A 15,720-nucleotide genomic window follows, 5' to 3' on the forward strand; every position below is an offset into this window, starting at 1 on the left:
TCTGCATTGTAGGCAGACTCTTTACTGTCTGAGCCGCCAGAGGTGGTGGTTTTTTATAATACTACCTTTTACTGAAATAAAATTAACATCTAATATAGCTTAACCACATGTAAAATATTTTAAAAAATCAGTATGATGTTCTAATGTAATATAAGGGGAAAATCTGAGGAAGACATTCGCAATAAAATGTGTATTTCATATGCAAACACATAGGCACCATTGCTCTGGAAAGCAGAGTGAAGTGGCCAGGTGGTGCCGTGATGTCCCCAAACAGAATCGCTGCTAGTGGACAGTTCTAAGGTGATGTTGAGAGAGCTGATTCAAATACCAGAAGTGGCACAATTACTGGTAACATGATTTCATGAAACAACCAAGAGCTCCTGGAGTTTCCAACAAATCAGAGAAGCACGTTTCCTTATTTCACTTTGTAATTGTATCACTGCATAATTCAGTTTATATTAAAACTGTGCAAAACACTATATTTAAATGTAAAATCTAGAATTGGAAGCTTACAAACAGATTTTTCACTTGTGCTAGCTGTTCTGTGGGACATTCAAAAGTAGTGCAGGACATGGAGCAATTTTTTATTGGGCAAGAGTATTCTTCACATTGTGGGTCATAAAGCATCCACTAAATGCAGTATTGCTGTCTGACTTTTGTCATAGTCAAAGGAGACAGCTAGCTTAAGAAGATATACACAGTGGAATATTACTCAACCATAATAAAGAATAAAGTGAAAGTGAAAGTTGCTCAGTTGTGTCTAACTCCTTGTGATTCCATGGAATTCTCCAGAATACTGGAGTGGGTAGCTGTTCTCTTCTCCAGGGGATCTTCCTAAACCAGGGATCGAACTCAGGTCTCCTGCTTTGCAGGCAGATTCTTTACCAGCTGAGCCACCAGGGAAGCCCAATAAGATATTTCCATTTGCAGCAACATGGATGGACTTAGAGATTATCATCCTGAATGAAATAAATCAGAGAAAGACAAATATTGCATGATGTCACTTGTATGTGGAATCTAAAAAAATGAATACACATGAATCTATATACAAAGTAGAAACAGACTCACAGGTATAGAAAATGAATTTATGGTTATCAAAGAGAGAAGAGGGGTAGGAATAAATTAAGAGTATGGGATTAATAGAGATAGGTAGATAACACCACAGACTCTATGAACGTGAATTTAAGCAAACCCTGGGAGACAGTGGAAGACAGAGAAGCCTGGTGCGCAGCTCTCCATGGGTTCCCAGAGAGTCCGACATGACTTAGCAACTGAACATGGGATTAACAGACACAGACTGCTTTACGTAAGCAACAATAGATAAGCAACAAGGGTTTACTTCTGGATGAGGATTGAGGCCTGTGCAAGCTTCCTGAGGGACGACTATGGGGAAAACTGGGTCTTGCTCTGGTGGGCAGGGCTGTGCTCAGCAAAACTTTAATCCAATTGTCTGTTGATGGTGAGGCTGTGCTCCCTCCCTTCTCAGTTGTCTGACCTGAGGCCACCCAGTCCTGGAGTCTACAGGCTCTACGGTAGGGCTATTGGCGACCTCCAAGAGGACTTAACGCCAGCATGTATCTCCCAGGACTGCTGTTACAGTGCCCTGTCCCTGAGGTGGGCCACTGCCCACCCACACCTCTGCAGAAGCCCTCCAGCACTCACGGGTAGGTCAGGCTCTGTCTCCTGTGGGGTCGGTGTTTCTTTCCCCCGAGTCCTGGTTCACACAGATTTGTTTGTATCCTCCAAGAGTGGAGTCTCTGTTTCCCCCAGTCCTGTGAGGGTCTTGTAATCAAATCCCACTGGCCTGCAAAATCAGATTCCCTGGGGATTCCCAGTTCTTGGCCAGATCCCGGGCTGGGGAGCCTGATGTGGGGCCTACAACCTTCACAACAGTGAAAGAACTTTGGTATTACTGTTCTCCTGCTTTTGGTTGCCAACCCAGCAGGTATAGGATTTGATTTTATTGTGATTATGCCCCTCCTACCTACTGTTTCAGTTCAGCTTCTCGTTTGTCCTTGGATGTGGGTATCTTTTTTTGTGGTGGGTTCTAGTGTCTTCCTGTTCAACAGCTAGTTGTGATTTTGGTGCTCTGGCAGGAGGAAATGAGTGCACATCCATTATCTTGAACCAATCTGTAATAAGGGTTAACTGTAGAGCATAGGGAACTATGTTTAATATAGTAACCTATCATGGAAAATAATCTGAAAATGTATGTATAATGGAATCACCTTGCGGTAGACCTGCTGCTGCTACTGCTGCTAAGTCGCTTCAGTCCTGTCCGACTCTGTGTGACCCCATGGACTGTAGCCTATCAGACTTCTCTGTCCATGGGATTCTCCAGGCAAGAACACTGGAGTGGGTTGCCATTGTAGACCTGAAAGTGATACAATACTGTAATTCAACTATACTTCAGTGAAAAAAAACAAAAACACACCTGCAAGCTTCCATAGTGTCCCGCAGAAGGTGGTATCGGGTTGGCTTAAAGATTTGTAACATCTTATGGAAGGGAAAACTTGTAGAAAATTAAGCTTTTGGCCAAACCAATATAACCGTGGTTGAAAACCACTACTCTATGAGAAGGGTGTTTCACCATCTCCTGTTTCTAGGAAGATCTCCGTGGTCTTGGGGCTTCCCAGGTTGCACAGTGGTAAAGAATCTGCCTGCCAATGCAGGAGATGCAAGAGACTTGGGTTTGATCCCTGGGTCAGGAAGATCCCCTGGAGGAGGGCATGGCAACCCACTCCAGTATTTTTGCCTGGAGAATCTCACGGACAGAGGAGCCTGATGGGCTACAGTCCACGGGGTCGCAAAGAGTCAGACACGACTGAAGCAACTGAGCGTGTGCATGTATACAGTTATTTTTAGTCCCTGTAGTTTCTTTGTATTTTGTTCCTGGAGGAGATGTTGGTCCAGGTGCAAACACTGCAGCAGAGGGTCCCAGGTCCCAGGCTGTCTCAGATCCACCCACAGGAGAAGCATCTTATAAACTCTGCCAGTAGGAGAAGATGAAAAAACTCTGCTGGTTACAGAAGCCACACAAAAATCAGTTCTGACATTTCCTAAGAGAACCACACCCAGGTTGGTGAATGAGAGTGAGGGGAGGAAAATGGAGACTTGTCCACTCAGGTGGTTCTGACTCCTCTGTCATTTAGAAGCGATGTCGCCTTACTTCTAAGGGTACGGTGAGGATTCTGACTCAGGCTCAGATAAACCAGTAAGTTGAGAGGTCATTATTTGGGTTCTGGGCTTTCCCAATGGCACTGGTGGTAAAGAACCCGCCTGCCAATACAAGAGATGTGAGAGACGCGGGTTTGATCCCTGGGTCAGGAAGGTCCCCTGGAGAAGGAAATGGCAACCCACTCCAGTATTCTTGCCTGGAGAATTCCAAGGGAAATCTCTGACCTAATTCTTTCAACTTACCCAGCACTTTGATCCACCAAGGAGGCTGAAGGTAGGTTAGGTTGAGGCTGCTGAGTTTGTCAGGAGAGGAGGAAATGGTAAACACAACTGGCCAGGTCAGCCGCATGAGGCAAAACCCTATGTGGTGCTTCAGAATTAATTAGAGGAACAGAAAAGTTATTAGCCTGAAGTAACCGAGGAACGCCATGCTTAGCATGCATGTCCTGAAGAAGTGTGTAAAGGACGATCAAAGGAAACCAGAAAACGAAGTAGCAGTGAGGCTGAGCATTAGGCTGAGCATTTATTAGAAACCTAAATTTTTTAGTGCAACTCTGTATATACTGTAAAGGAGGAAATAAACTGACCAGCTTAGAAAAAAGATTTTTTTGGTCAAAATTAACTTTATTTCTCAGTTTTACTTCATCAGTATGTGGTAAGAAAATTGGCACACACAAAAAATATACTGACATTGGGTCTAATTAAGATGCCTCTGGCAAAGTGGTAGGAAGATGAAAGTAACAAAGATAAGCATAGAAGCTTTTTTTTTTTTTTTTCTTTTTGCTGCAAAAAGTTTTATTGTTTCCATTTGGTCCAAAGCTTGAGAGAGGGCTCCAGGATGTTAAAAAGCTGAGAGAGGGCTCCAGGATGTTAAAAAGCCACCAAGTGGCTGTAGACAGGGGCTTCAGGTAGAAGCCTCGACGTTAGGCGGTGCTCCTCAAAAGCCGCTGGGCTCCAGAGGCTCCTGGTTGTGTTGGAGGGTGAACCTTTGCAAGACCTACTCACCCAGCCTGGCCTGGGGACCAGCCAGCCTGCGGAGGTTGTTCCAAGTGGCGCCCCTCTTCTTGATAAGTTTCACTTGCTCATCTAGGGCGTGTCTCTCCAGGAAGTCATAGAGGTTGAGTCCGCATGGGGAGAACCCAGGTCTTGCAGATCCAAAAGGGCTTGGTCCAGGTTCTGCTCCATGAGAAGGGTGGTCTCCATTGCGTCCTGGATTTTTACCCCAGTCATCTTGAGATGGCTTCTGCACGTCCTGGTAGAGGGCATGACCGCCATGTTGGTTTTGCATTTTCAAGAGATGCTTGGTGCCCTGGTGCTTCTTCTTGGCCAATTCCTGGAAATAATGGCCCATGCCTCCAGAGCCACATTGTTGAAATAGAAGTCCGGAGAGAGGTAGGTGTAGGAGGCTTGCAGATGCAGGTCCACGAGGTGGTGGTTGACCATGGCCTCCACTGGGTAGAATAATTCTGATGAATCTGGGAGCTGAGTTAAGCTCAAAAAATGGCATTGGCTTGTCTAAGTGTTCTGGGAGAGCTGAGTAGCTGATTCTGAAGGTTGCAATAAAATTAAAGGTTGAAGGGTGATGGGAGGCTGGAGCAAGGGGCATCCCTGGGTCTCTTTGCCCAAGCAGTGTTGAAGTAAGAGACAGTTAAGAGGAACTGCCAAACTCACAGCATAGAAGCTTTATAAAATTTAATTCTTTCTATTGAAGTATAGTTGACTTACAGTGTTGTGTTAGTTTCAGGTATGCAGCAAATTAATCCAGTTTTATATGCATATGTTTTTCAGATTCTTTTCTATTTATATCATTACAAGATACTGAGTGTAGCTCCCTGTTCTATAAAATAAGTCCTTGCTGTTAATCTATTTTATGTATATTAGTTCAGTTCATTCGCTCAGTCATGTCCGACTCTTTGTGACCCCATGAATTGCAGCACGCTAGGCCTCCCTGTCCATCACCAACTCCCGGAGTTCACTCAAACTCATGTCCATAGAGTCGGTGATGCCATCCAGCTATCTCATCCTCTGTCGTCCCCTTCTCCTCCTGCCCCCAATCCCTCCCAGCATCAGGGTCTTTTCCAATGAATCAACTCTTCGCATGAGTGGCCAAAGTATTGGAGTTTCAGCTTTAGCATCAGTCCTTCCAATGGACACCCAGGACTGATCTCCTTTAGGATTGACTGGTTGGATCTCCTTGCAGTCCAAGGGACTCTCAAGAGTCTTCTCCAACACCACAGTTTAAAAGCATCAATTCTTTGGCGCTCAGCTTTCTTTATAGTCCAACTCTCACATCCATACATGACCACTGGAAAAACCATAGCCTTGACTAGACGGACCTTTGTTGGCAAAGTAATGTCTCTGCTTTTGAATATGCTGTCTAGGTTGGTCATAACTTTCCTTCCAAGGAGTAAGCGTCTTTTATTTATTTATTTTAAATTTATTTTATTTTTAAACTTTACATAATTGTATTAGTTTTGCCAAATATCAAAATGAATCCGCCACAGGTATACATGTGTTCCCCATCCTGAACCCTCCTCCCTCCTCCCTCCCCATACCATCCCTCTGGGTCGTCCCAGTGCACCAGCCCCAAGCATCCAGTATCGTGCATCGAACCTGGACTGGCAACTCGTTTCATACATGATATTTTACATGTTTCAATGCCATTCTCCCAAATCTTCCCACCCTCTCCCTCTCCCACAGAGTCCATAAGACTGTTCTATACATCAGTGTCTCTTTTGCTGTCTCGTACACAGGGTTATTGTTACCATCTTTCTAAATTCCATATATATGCATTAGTATACTGTATTGGTGTTTCTCTTTCTGGCTTACTTCACTCTGTATAATAGGCTCCAGTTTCATCCACCTCATTAGAACTGATTCAAATGTATTCTTTTTAATGGCTGAGTAATACTCCATTGTGTATATGTACCACAGCTTTCTTATCCATTCATTTGCCCATGGACATCTAGGTTGCTTCCATGTCCTGGCTATTATAAACAGTGCTGCGATGAACATTGGGGTACACGTGTCTCTTTCCCTTCTGGTTTCCTCAGTGTGTATGCCCAGCAGTGGGATTGCTGGATCATAAGGCAGTTCTATTTCCAGTTTTTTAAGGAATCTCCACACTGTTCTCCATAGTGGCTGTACTAGTTTGCATTCCCACCAACAGTGTAAGAGGGTTCCCTTTTCTCCACACCCTCTCCAGCATTTATTACTTGTAGACTTTTGGATCGCAGCCATTCTGACTGGTGTGAAATGGTACCCCATAGTGGTTTTGATTTGCATTTCTCTGATAATGAGTGATGTGGAGCATCTTTTCATGTTAGCCATCTGTATGTCTTCTTTGGAGAAATGTCTATTTAGTTCTTTGGCCCATTTTTTGATTGGGTCATTTATTTTTCTGGAGTTGAGCTGTAGGATTTGCTTGTATATTCTCGAGATTAGTTGTTTGTCAGTTGCTTCATTTGCTATTATCTTCTCCCATTCTGAAGGCTGTCTTTTCACCTTGCTAATAGTTTCCTTTGATGTGCAGAAGCTTTTAAGGTTAATTAGGCCCCATTTGTTTATTTTTGCTTTTATTTCCAATATTCTGGGAGGTGGGTCATAGAGGATCCTGCTGTGATGTATGTCGGAGAGTGTTTTGCCTATATTCTCCTGTAAGAGTTTTATAGTTTCTGGTCTTATGTTTAGATCTTTAATCCATTTTGAGTTTATTTTTGTGTATGGTGTTAGAAAGTGTTCTAGTTTCATTCTTTTACAAGTGGTTGACCAGTTTTCCCAGCACCACTTGTTAAAGAGATTGTCTTTTCTCCATTGTATATTCTTGCCTCCTTTGTCAAAGATAAGGTGTCCATAGGTGCGTGGGTTTATCTCTGGGCTTTCTATTTTGTTCCATTGATCCATATTTCTGTCTTTGTGCCAGTACCATACTGTCTTGATAACTGTGGCTTTGTAGTAGAGCCTGAAGTCAGGTAGGTTGATTCCTCCAGTTCCATTCTTCTTTCTCAAGATCGCTTTGGATATTTGAGGTTTTTTGTATTTCCATACAAATTGTGAAAGTATTTGTTCTAGCTCTGTGAAGAATACTGTTGGTAGCTTGATAGGGATTGCATTGAATCTATAAATTGCTTTGGGTAGTATACTCATTTTCACTATATTGATTCTTCCAATCCATGAACATGGTATATTTCTCCATCTGTTAGTGACCTCTTTGATTTCTTTCACCAGTGTTTTACAGTTTTCTATATATAGGTCTTTAGTTTCTTTAGGTAGATATATTCCTAAGTATTTTATTCGTTCTGTTGCAATGGTGAATGGAATTGTTTCCTTAATTTCTCTTTCTGTTTTCTCATTATTAGTGTATAGGAATGCAAGGGATTTCTGGGTGTTGATTTTATATCCTGCAACTTTACTATAGTCATTGATTAGTTCTAGTAATTTTCTGGTGGAGTCTTTAGGGTTTTCTATGTAGAGGAGTCATCTGTAAATAGTGAGAGCTTTACTTCTTCTTTTCCAATTTGGATTCCTTTTATTTCTTTTTCTGCTCTGATTGCTTCCAAACTTCTGATTGGCCAAAACTTCCAAAACTATGTTGAATAGTAATGGTGAAAGTGGGCACCCTTGTCTTGTTCCTGACTTTAGAGGAAATGCTTTCAATTTTTCACCATTGAGGATAATGTTTGCTGTGGGTTTGTCATATATAGCTTTTATTATGTTGAGGTATGTTCCTTCTATTCCTGCTTTCTGGAGAGTTTTTATCATCAATGGATGTTGAATTTTGTCAAAGGCTTTCTCTGCATCTATTGAGATAATCTTATGGTTTTTATTTTTCAGTTTGTTAATGTGGTGTATTACATTGATTGATTTGCGGATATTGAAGAATCCTTGCATCCCTGGGATAAAGCCCACTTGGTCATGGTGTATGATCTTTTTAATGTGTTGTTGGATTCTGATTGCTAGAATTTTGTTAAGGATTTTTGCATCTATGTTCATCAGTGATATTGGCCTGTAGTTTTCTTTTCTTTTTGTGGGATCTTTGTCAGGTTTTGGGATTAGGGTGATGGTGGCCTCATAGAATGAGTTTGGAAGTTTACCATCCTCTGCAATTTTCTGGAAGAGTTTGAGCAGGATAGGTGTTAGCTCTTCTCTAAATTTTTGGTAGAATTCAGCTGTGAAGCCGTCTGGACCTGGGCTTTTGTTTGCTGGAAGATTTTGATTACAGTTTCAATTTCCGTGCTTGTGATGGGTCTGTTAAGATTTTCTATTTCTTCCTGGTCGAGTTTTGGAAAGTTGTACTTTTCTAAGAATTTGTCCATTTCTTCCACGTTGTCCATTTTATTGGCATATAATTGTTGATAGTACTCTCTTATGATCCTTTGTATTTCTGTGTTGTCTGTTGTGATCTCTCCATTTTCATTTCTAATTTTATTGATTTGATTTTTCTCCCTTTGTTTCTTGATGAGTCTGGCTAATGGTTTGTCAATTTTATTTAACCTTTCAAAAAAACCAGCTTTTGGTTTTGTTGATTTTTGCTACGATCTCTTTTGTTTCTTTTGCATTTATTTCTGCTCTAAGTTTTAAGATTTCTTTCCTTCTACTAACCCTGGGGTTCTTCATTTCTTCCTTTTCTAGTTGCTTTAAGGTGTAGAGTTAGGTTATTTATTTGACTTTTTTCTTGTTTCTTGAGGTGTGCCTGTATTGCTATGAACTTTCCCCTTAGGACTGCTTTTACCATGTCCCACAGGTTTTGAATTGTTGTGTTTTCATTTTCATTCGTTTCTATGCAAATTTTGATTTCTTTTTTGATTTCTTCTGTGATTTGTTGGTTATTCAGCAGCGTGTTGTTCAGCCTCCATATGTTGGAATTTTTAATAGTTTTTCTCCTGTAATTGAGATCTAATCTTGGAGTAAGCGTCTTTTAATTTCATGGCTGCAATCACCATCTGCAGTGATTTTGGAGCCCAAAAGAATAAAGTCTGCCACTGTTTCCACTGTTTCCCCATCTATTTCCCATGAAGTCATAGGACCAGATGCCATTTTTGTTTTCTGAATGTTGAGCTTTAAGCTAGCTTTTTCACTCTCCTCTTTCACTTTCATCAAGAGGCTTTTGAGTTCCTCTTCACTTTCTGCCATAAGGGTGGTGTCATCTGCATATCTGAGGTTATTGATATTTCTCCTGGCAATCTTGATTCCAGCTTGTGCTTCTTCTAGCCCAGCGTTTCTCATGATGTACTCTGCATATAAGTGAAATGGTATAGTAGTGTGTATGTGTCAATTCCCAAACTTCTACTTTATCCACCCCACCCTGTTTTCTCCTTGGGTAAACACACCTCAGGTCTGTATATCTGTGAGTCTCTTTCTGTTTTGTACATAAGTTCATTTGTCTCATATTTTAGATTTCACGTGTAACTGATACCATGTGATATTTGTCTTTCCCTGCATTGACTAGCTTTAAGAGAGGTTGCAGGTGACAAATACTAAACAGAAGAAACATCAAAGGGGCTATTTCAGTATCTGTGTTCTTATCCATAAATAATACTGATTCCCTTCCATGTTATGAAAAATAATTGTGAGAACATTTATTTTTTTAACATTAAATTTTTCTTTATTGATATATAGTTGTTGGTTTCAGGTATACAGCAAAGTGATTCAATTACACATGTATATATTCTTTTTCAGATTCTTTTCCATTGTTCATTGTTAAAAGATATTGAGTATAGTTCCCTGTGTTACACAGTAGGTCCTTGTTGTTTGTCTGTTTGTATATAGTAGTGTGTATCTGTTAATCCCAAACTTCTAATTTATCCCTCTCACCCTTTCCCCCTTTGGTAACCATAGGAAAACATATAATTTTAAAAATGGGTATTCGTTGTACAGTTTTTTTAATATGGAAAATTTATTTGGCATTTAAAATAATCTTCTCAACTGTTCTTAGGTAGATGTGGCTTAGATAAGGTTTTAAAAAAATATTTTTTGTTTATTTATTTTATTTTGACTGTGCTGGGTCTTCTTTGCTGTGTAGGATCTTCTCTGGTTGCGGTGATTGGGGGCTATTCTTCGTTGCTATGTGCTGGCTTCTCATTGAGGCGGCTTTTCTTATTGTGGAGCATGGGCTCTGTAGTTGTGGCCTACGGGCTTAGTTGCTCCACAGCATGTGGGATCTTCCTGGACCAGGGGTCGAACCCATGTCTCCTGCATTGGCAGGCAGATTCTTTACCACCCAGCCACCAGGGAAGCCCAGATCAGGGGTTTTTAAGCAGGGTTGCTGTGCTGTGATTCATGGGGTCGCAAAGAGTCAGACACCACTGACTGAACTGACTGTGCCTCAGAGACATCTGGGGAGATTTTTAAAAAGAGCCTTGGCCTCAAAAGAGATACTGATGTATAGAACAGTCTTATGGACTCTGTGGGAGAGGGAGAGGGTGGGAAGATTTGGGAGAATGGCATTGAAACATGTAAAATATCATTTATGAAATGAGTTGCCAGTCCAGGTTCGATGCACGATACTGGATGCTTGGGGCTGGTGCACTGGGACGACCCAGAGGGATGGAATGGGGAGGGAGGAGGGAGGAGGGTTCAGGATGGGGAACACATGTATACCTGTGGCGGATTCATTTTGATATTTGGCAAAACTAATACAGTTATGTAAAGTTTAAAAATAAAATAAAATTTAAAAAAAAAAAAAAAGTCAATAGGGCTGAAACTGAGTAAATATATAAAATGCCTTGATATTGAGCTCTTTACTGCTTTTTAAAGTAATTTTTAAAACTTTTATTTTATATTTACTTTTGGCTGTGCTGTGTCTTCATTGCTGTGTGGGTTTTTTCTGTAGTTGCAGTGTGCTGGCTTCTCATTACAGCAGCTTCTTATTGCAGAGAATAGGCTCTAGGGGGCATGGTCTTCAGTTGGGCTAAGTAGTTGTGGATCAAAAGCACTAGAGCACAGCCTCAGTTGTTGTGACACACAGGCTTAGTTGCTCCACAGCATGTGGAGTCTTCCAAGATCAAGGATTGAAGCCATGTCTCCTGCATTGGCAGGTGGATTCTGAGCTATCAGGGAAGCACTGCACTGTTTTTTTTGTTTTCTTTTTAAGCTCTTCTTGAGTTAAGTAATATATGTTTCAATAACTAGTAACTGAATCACAGTAAGAATTATTCTGTTGAACAACTTACATATCAGTTATTTTTGATATTTTGGATAAACTGCTGCAGAAAAATCAGTCTACCTAAAGTGGGTCAATCATCATTGTTTAAAATTTAAATTTTTTATTCTACTGTTGACAAGTTGTAATCTGCATATTTTTTAATTCAAATCCCTATTTTCCCCCTTAAAAGTCAGAATTTCATAGCAAAATGATATATTTATTATAAAAATAATTCTACCAATTACGTATAATTTTCATTTTTCTAATGTCAATGTAGTAATATAATGGAGGGGAAAGGTTGCTAAAAGAATCCTAACACCTTTCCTCCTCTCACAGACAAAATCAGTCAGCAAATTGTATAGGCTTAAGAGCTTGACCAGTTATAATAACCTCCACCATTACCACCTTGTTCCAAGCCATCACCATTTCTTGCCTCCTAACTAGTCACCAGCCTCTACCCTTTCTCAATATACCATCTCCGGCAGAGGTATTCATTTGTAAACTTTGCTTTAAATGTTACAATGTAACAAAAAGTAAGTTCCTTTTCTGCTAAAACTCTTGAATTGTATATTTTCTCACCAAGAGCAGAGCAGGGATGTGGAAGATGTCTACAATGTCCTACCCTACTGGACATGGAACAATAGACTGGTTCCGAATAGGAAAAGGAGTACATCAAGGCTGTATATTGTCACCCTGCTTATTTAACTTATATGCAGAGTACATCATGAGAAACGCTGGACTGGAAGAAACACAAGCTGGAATCAAGATTGCTGGGAGAAATATAAATAACCTCAGATATGCAGATGACATCACCCTTATGGCAGAAAGTGAAGAGGAACTAAAAAGCCTCTTAATCAAAGGGAAAGTGGAGAGTGAAATAGTTGGCTTAAAGCTCAACATTCAGAAAACGAAGATCATGGCATCTGGTCCCATCACTTCATGGGAAATAGATGGGGAAACAGTGGAAACAGTGTCAGACTTTATATTTTTGGGCTCCAAAATCACTGCAGATGGTGATTGCAGCCATGAAATTAAAAGATGCTTACTCCTTGGAAGGAAAGTTATGACCAACCTAGATAGCATATTGAAAAGCAGAGACATTATTTTGCCAACAAAGGTCCATCTGGTCAAGGCTATGGTTTTTCCTGTGGTCATGTATGGATGTGAGAGTTGGACTGTGAAGAAGGCTGAGCACCGAAGAATTGATGCTTTTGAACTGTGGTGTTGGAGAAGACTCTTGAGAGTCCCTTGGACTGCAAGGACAACCAACCAATCCATTCTGAAGGAGATCAGCCCTGGGATTTCTTTGGAAGGAATGATGCTAAAGCTGAAACTCCAGTACTTTGGCCACCTCATGCGAAGTGTTGACTCATTGGAAAAGACTCTGATGCTGGGAGGGATTGGAGGCAGGAGGAGAAGGGGATGACAGAGGATGAGATGGCTGGATGGCATCACTGACTCGATGGACGTGAGTCTGGGTGAACTCCGGGAGTTTGTGATGGACAGGGAGGCCTGGTGTGCTGCGATTCATGGAGTCGCAAAGAGTCAGACACAACTGAGCAACTGAAGTGAACAGAACCCTGTCCTTTACTAGTTTCTCCTTCCTTCCCTATGCTTCAGCCACACTGCCTAAGAGAATTTGCTGTTATTTGAATATTCCACCCAAGCTGGGCATCAGAAATTTTGCACTTGATCTTTCCTTTCCTCATCACACTCTTCCTCCTGACTTTCACAGGGTTCTCTCCCTCCCTTCTTTGCATGTGTGTTACCTTCTCAGTGTTGCCCTCCCAATTCCAAATGCATGATCTAGCTAGCTTTTTCCCATCAGCAATCCCAGTCCTGATTTAGTGCCTTCCCTGCCCCCACTCCCCGTAGCAATCATTCTAATATGACATATTACAAAATTTACTTATTTATTAATATATTTATTGTTTTTCTCTATACATTAGAAGATAAGCTGTTCTAATAAAATAATTTTTTCTCTCTTAAAAAAAAAAAAAAAAAAAAAAAAGAGCCTTGGCCTCAACCCTAGACCAGAATCAGAACCTGGAAGAAGTAAGGCCTGGAAATCTGTGTTTTTTAATGGCTCTAAAAACTTGCCAGGTTGTTTTAACATGGCCTTGGCTTTGGAAAGCATAATCTTGGATGACATTCCTACTAGAGCCTAGTATGGGGTTATTTCACATGGACATCTATTGGCTTCTGCAACTCTTCTCCTCTTGAGTACACTTTCAAATGAATAAAATTTTAAAAGCCAGGGTAATTTCTCTGGAAAAATAAAAATAGATGATGGTATTCTTCTGCCTATGAATTTCTGGTGACCTCTCATGGTTCTTAGGAAAAAAATTCCAGGTTGCCAGTGTTCTGACCTGGGACTAGTTCTCCAGCATCTTTACTGCTCTCTTGCTCCTCATTTAGTTGGCTTGTTTCCTATTCCTCGGCCACACCAGTTATGTTCTTCCTGCTCTTTCTCCTCTTTCTGCCCAGATCCAGTTCCCTTAGACTTTTGCATGATTGGATCCTTGTTTGATTCTCAGCTCAAATGTCAGTTTCTCAGAAAGAACTTCTGTAACCATTTTCTACTCAGTCACTCACTAGCGTGTCATTTCATTTGATTTGCTCCTTGTTTTTGTTCAGTTGCTGAGTCATGTCCAATTCTTTGTGACCCCATGGACTGCAGTATGCCAGGTTTCTCTGTCCTTCACTATCTCCTGGAGTTTCCTCAAACTCATGTCCATTGAGTAGGGGATGCCACCCAACCATCTCATCCTCTGTTGCCCCTTCTCCTCCTGCCCTTAATCTTTCCCAGCATCAGGGCCTTTTCCAATGAGTCAGGTCTATGCATCAGTTAGCCAAAATATTGGAGCTTCAGCATCAGTCCTTCCAATGAATATTCAGGGTTGATTTCCTCTAGGGATTGACTGGTTTGATCTCCTTGCTGTCCAAGGGACTCTCAAGAGTCTTCTCCAGCACCATGATTCGAAAGCATCAGTTTTTCAGCACTCAGACTTCTTTATGGTCCAACTCTCACATCTGGACCTCACTACTGGAAAAACCAGAGCTTTGACTATACAGACCTTTGTGGACAAAGTGATGTCTCTGCTTTTTAATATACTGTTTGCTGCTAAGTCGCTTCAGTCGTATCCGACTTTGCAACCCCATAGATGGCAGCCCACCAGGCTCCCCCGTCCTTGGAATTCTCCAGGCAAGAACATTGGAGTGGGTTGCCATTTCCTTCTCCAATGCATGAAAGTGAAAAGTGAAAGTGAAGTTGCTCAATCGTATCTGACCCTCAGCGACCCCATGGACTGCAGCCTACCAGGCTCCTCCACCCATGGGATTTTCCAGGCAGGAGTCCTGGAGTGGGTTGCCATTGTCTTTTTTGAATACGCTGTCTAGGTTTCTCTTAGCTTTTCTTCCAAGGAGCAAGCATCTTTTAATTTCATTGCACTATTGCAATCCAAAATTATTTTATTTATTTGTACATTATATAGCTCCCCCACAGAGGATGAGATGGTTGGATGGCATCACCGACTCAATGGACATGAGTTTGTGTAAGGTCCAGGAGTTGGTGATGGACAGGGAAGCCTGGTATGCTGCATTCCTTGGGGTCGCAAAGAATTGGACACGACTGAGTAACTGAACTGATATAGCTCGCCACTTAGACTATTAAATATTACATTGCTTCTGAGTCTAAGGCCCCAATACCAGCACATGGTGGCTGTTGAGTGTGTATTTAAAAATTAGATGGAAGAGTGCAGCTCTTAAAATATCCCATGAACAAGAACAGCAAGTTTTAACCTTGAAAAAATAGCCACTTAACAGACTTGACACCCAGAAGTCTAGCATCCAGAGGTTCTCTTTGGAAATATCCATCCTGTACTTTGTTATTAGAGACATTAATGTTTTACTGGGTTGAAGAAGGCATAATTAAATAAAGTGAATCTAATAGTGTCTTGCCTTTTTAGGGAATAATGGCAGAGTTAAGACTTGGAGGTTAGTTTCCTCTTAAAAATTCTCATGCTGGAGAATGAGCTCTTAAATACAATTTGAATTTCATTATGAGCAGAATAGAACAAGAAGAGCTAGATAATATAAGAAACTGTGTGTACAGTTCTCTGCTGTGTGAGCATGTCAGAAAACAATGAAATGAAAAGAAAAAGTACAACAAGAGACTTTCAAGCTTCTGCAATATTGTCACAGATTCAGAGTTAGAAAAGTAATGTTACCAAGTAAGTTAAACCTTTCACCAATCTCATAAACCAGCTCCCAGTGCTCAGAAAGCCCTGAGAGAATACTCTTACCTAAAAATTACAAGGCTGTTGATGATGATAAGGAAATGACATTTTTCAAGTTTCAAGGCTTTAAAAAAACTCTCCAGGCTAGTAACCCTTCAAACG

The 15,720-nt window shown here is 41.1% G+C and overlaps 1 pseudogene; it reads right to left on the bottom strand.

The window, feature by feature from the left end:
* Positions 1 to 4,114: 4,114 nt before the first annotated feature.
* LOC102389750 overlaps positions 4,115 to 15,720 on the bottom strand; it is a 177,166-nt pseudogene continuing 165,560 nt past the window's right edge.

The sequence above is a fragment of the Bubalus bubalis genome, chromosome 22, assembly GCF_019923935.1.
Source record: "Bubalus bubalis isolate 160015118507 breed Murrah chromosome 22, NDDB_SH_1, whole genome shotgun sequence".
NCBI classification, from domain to species: domain Eukaryota; kingdom Metazoa; phylum Chordata; class Mammalia; order Artiodactyla; family Bovidae; genus Bubalus; species Bubalus bubalis.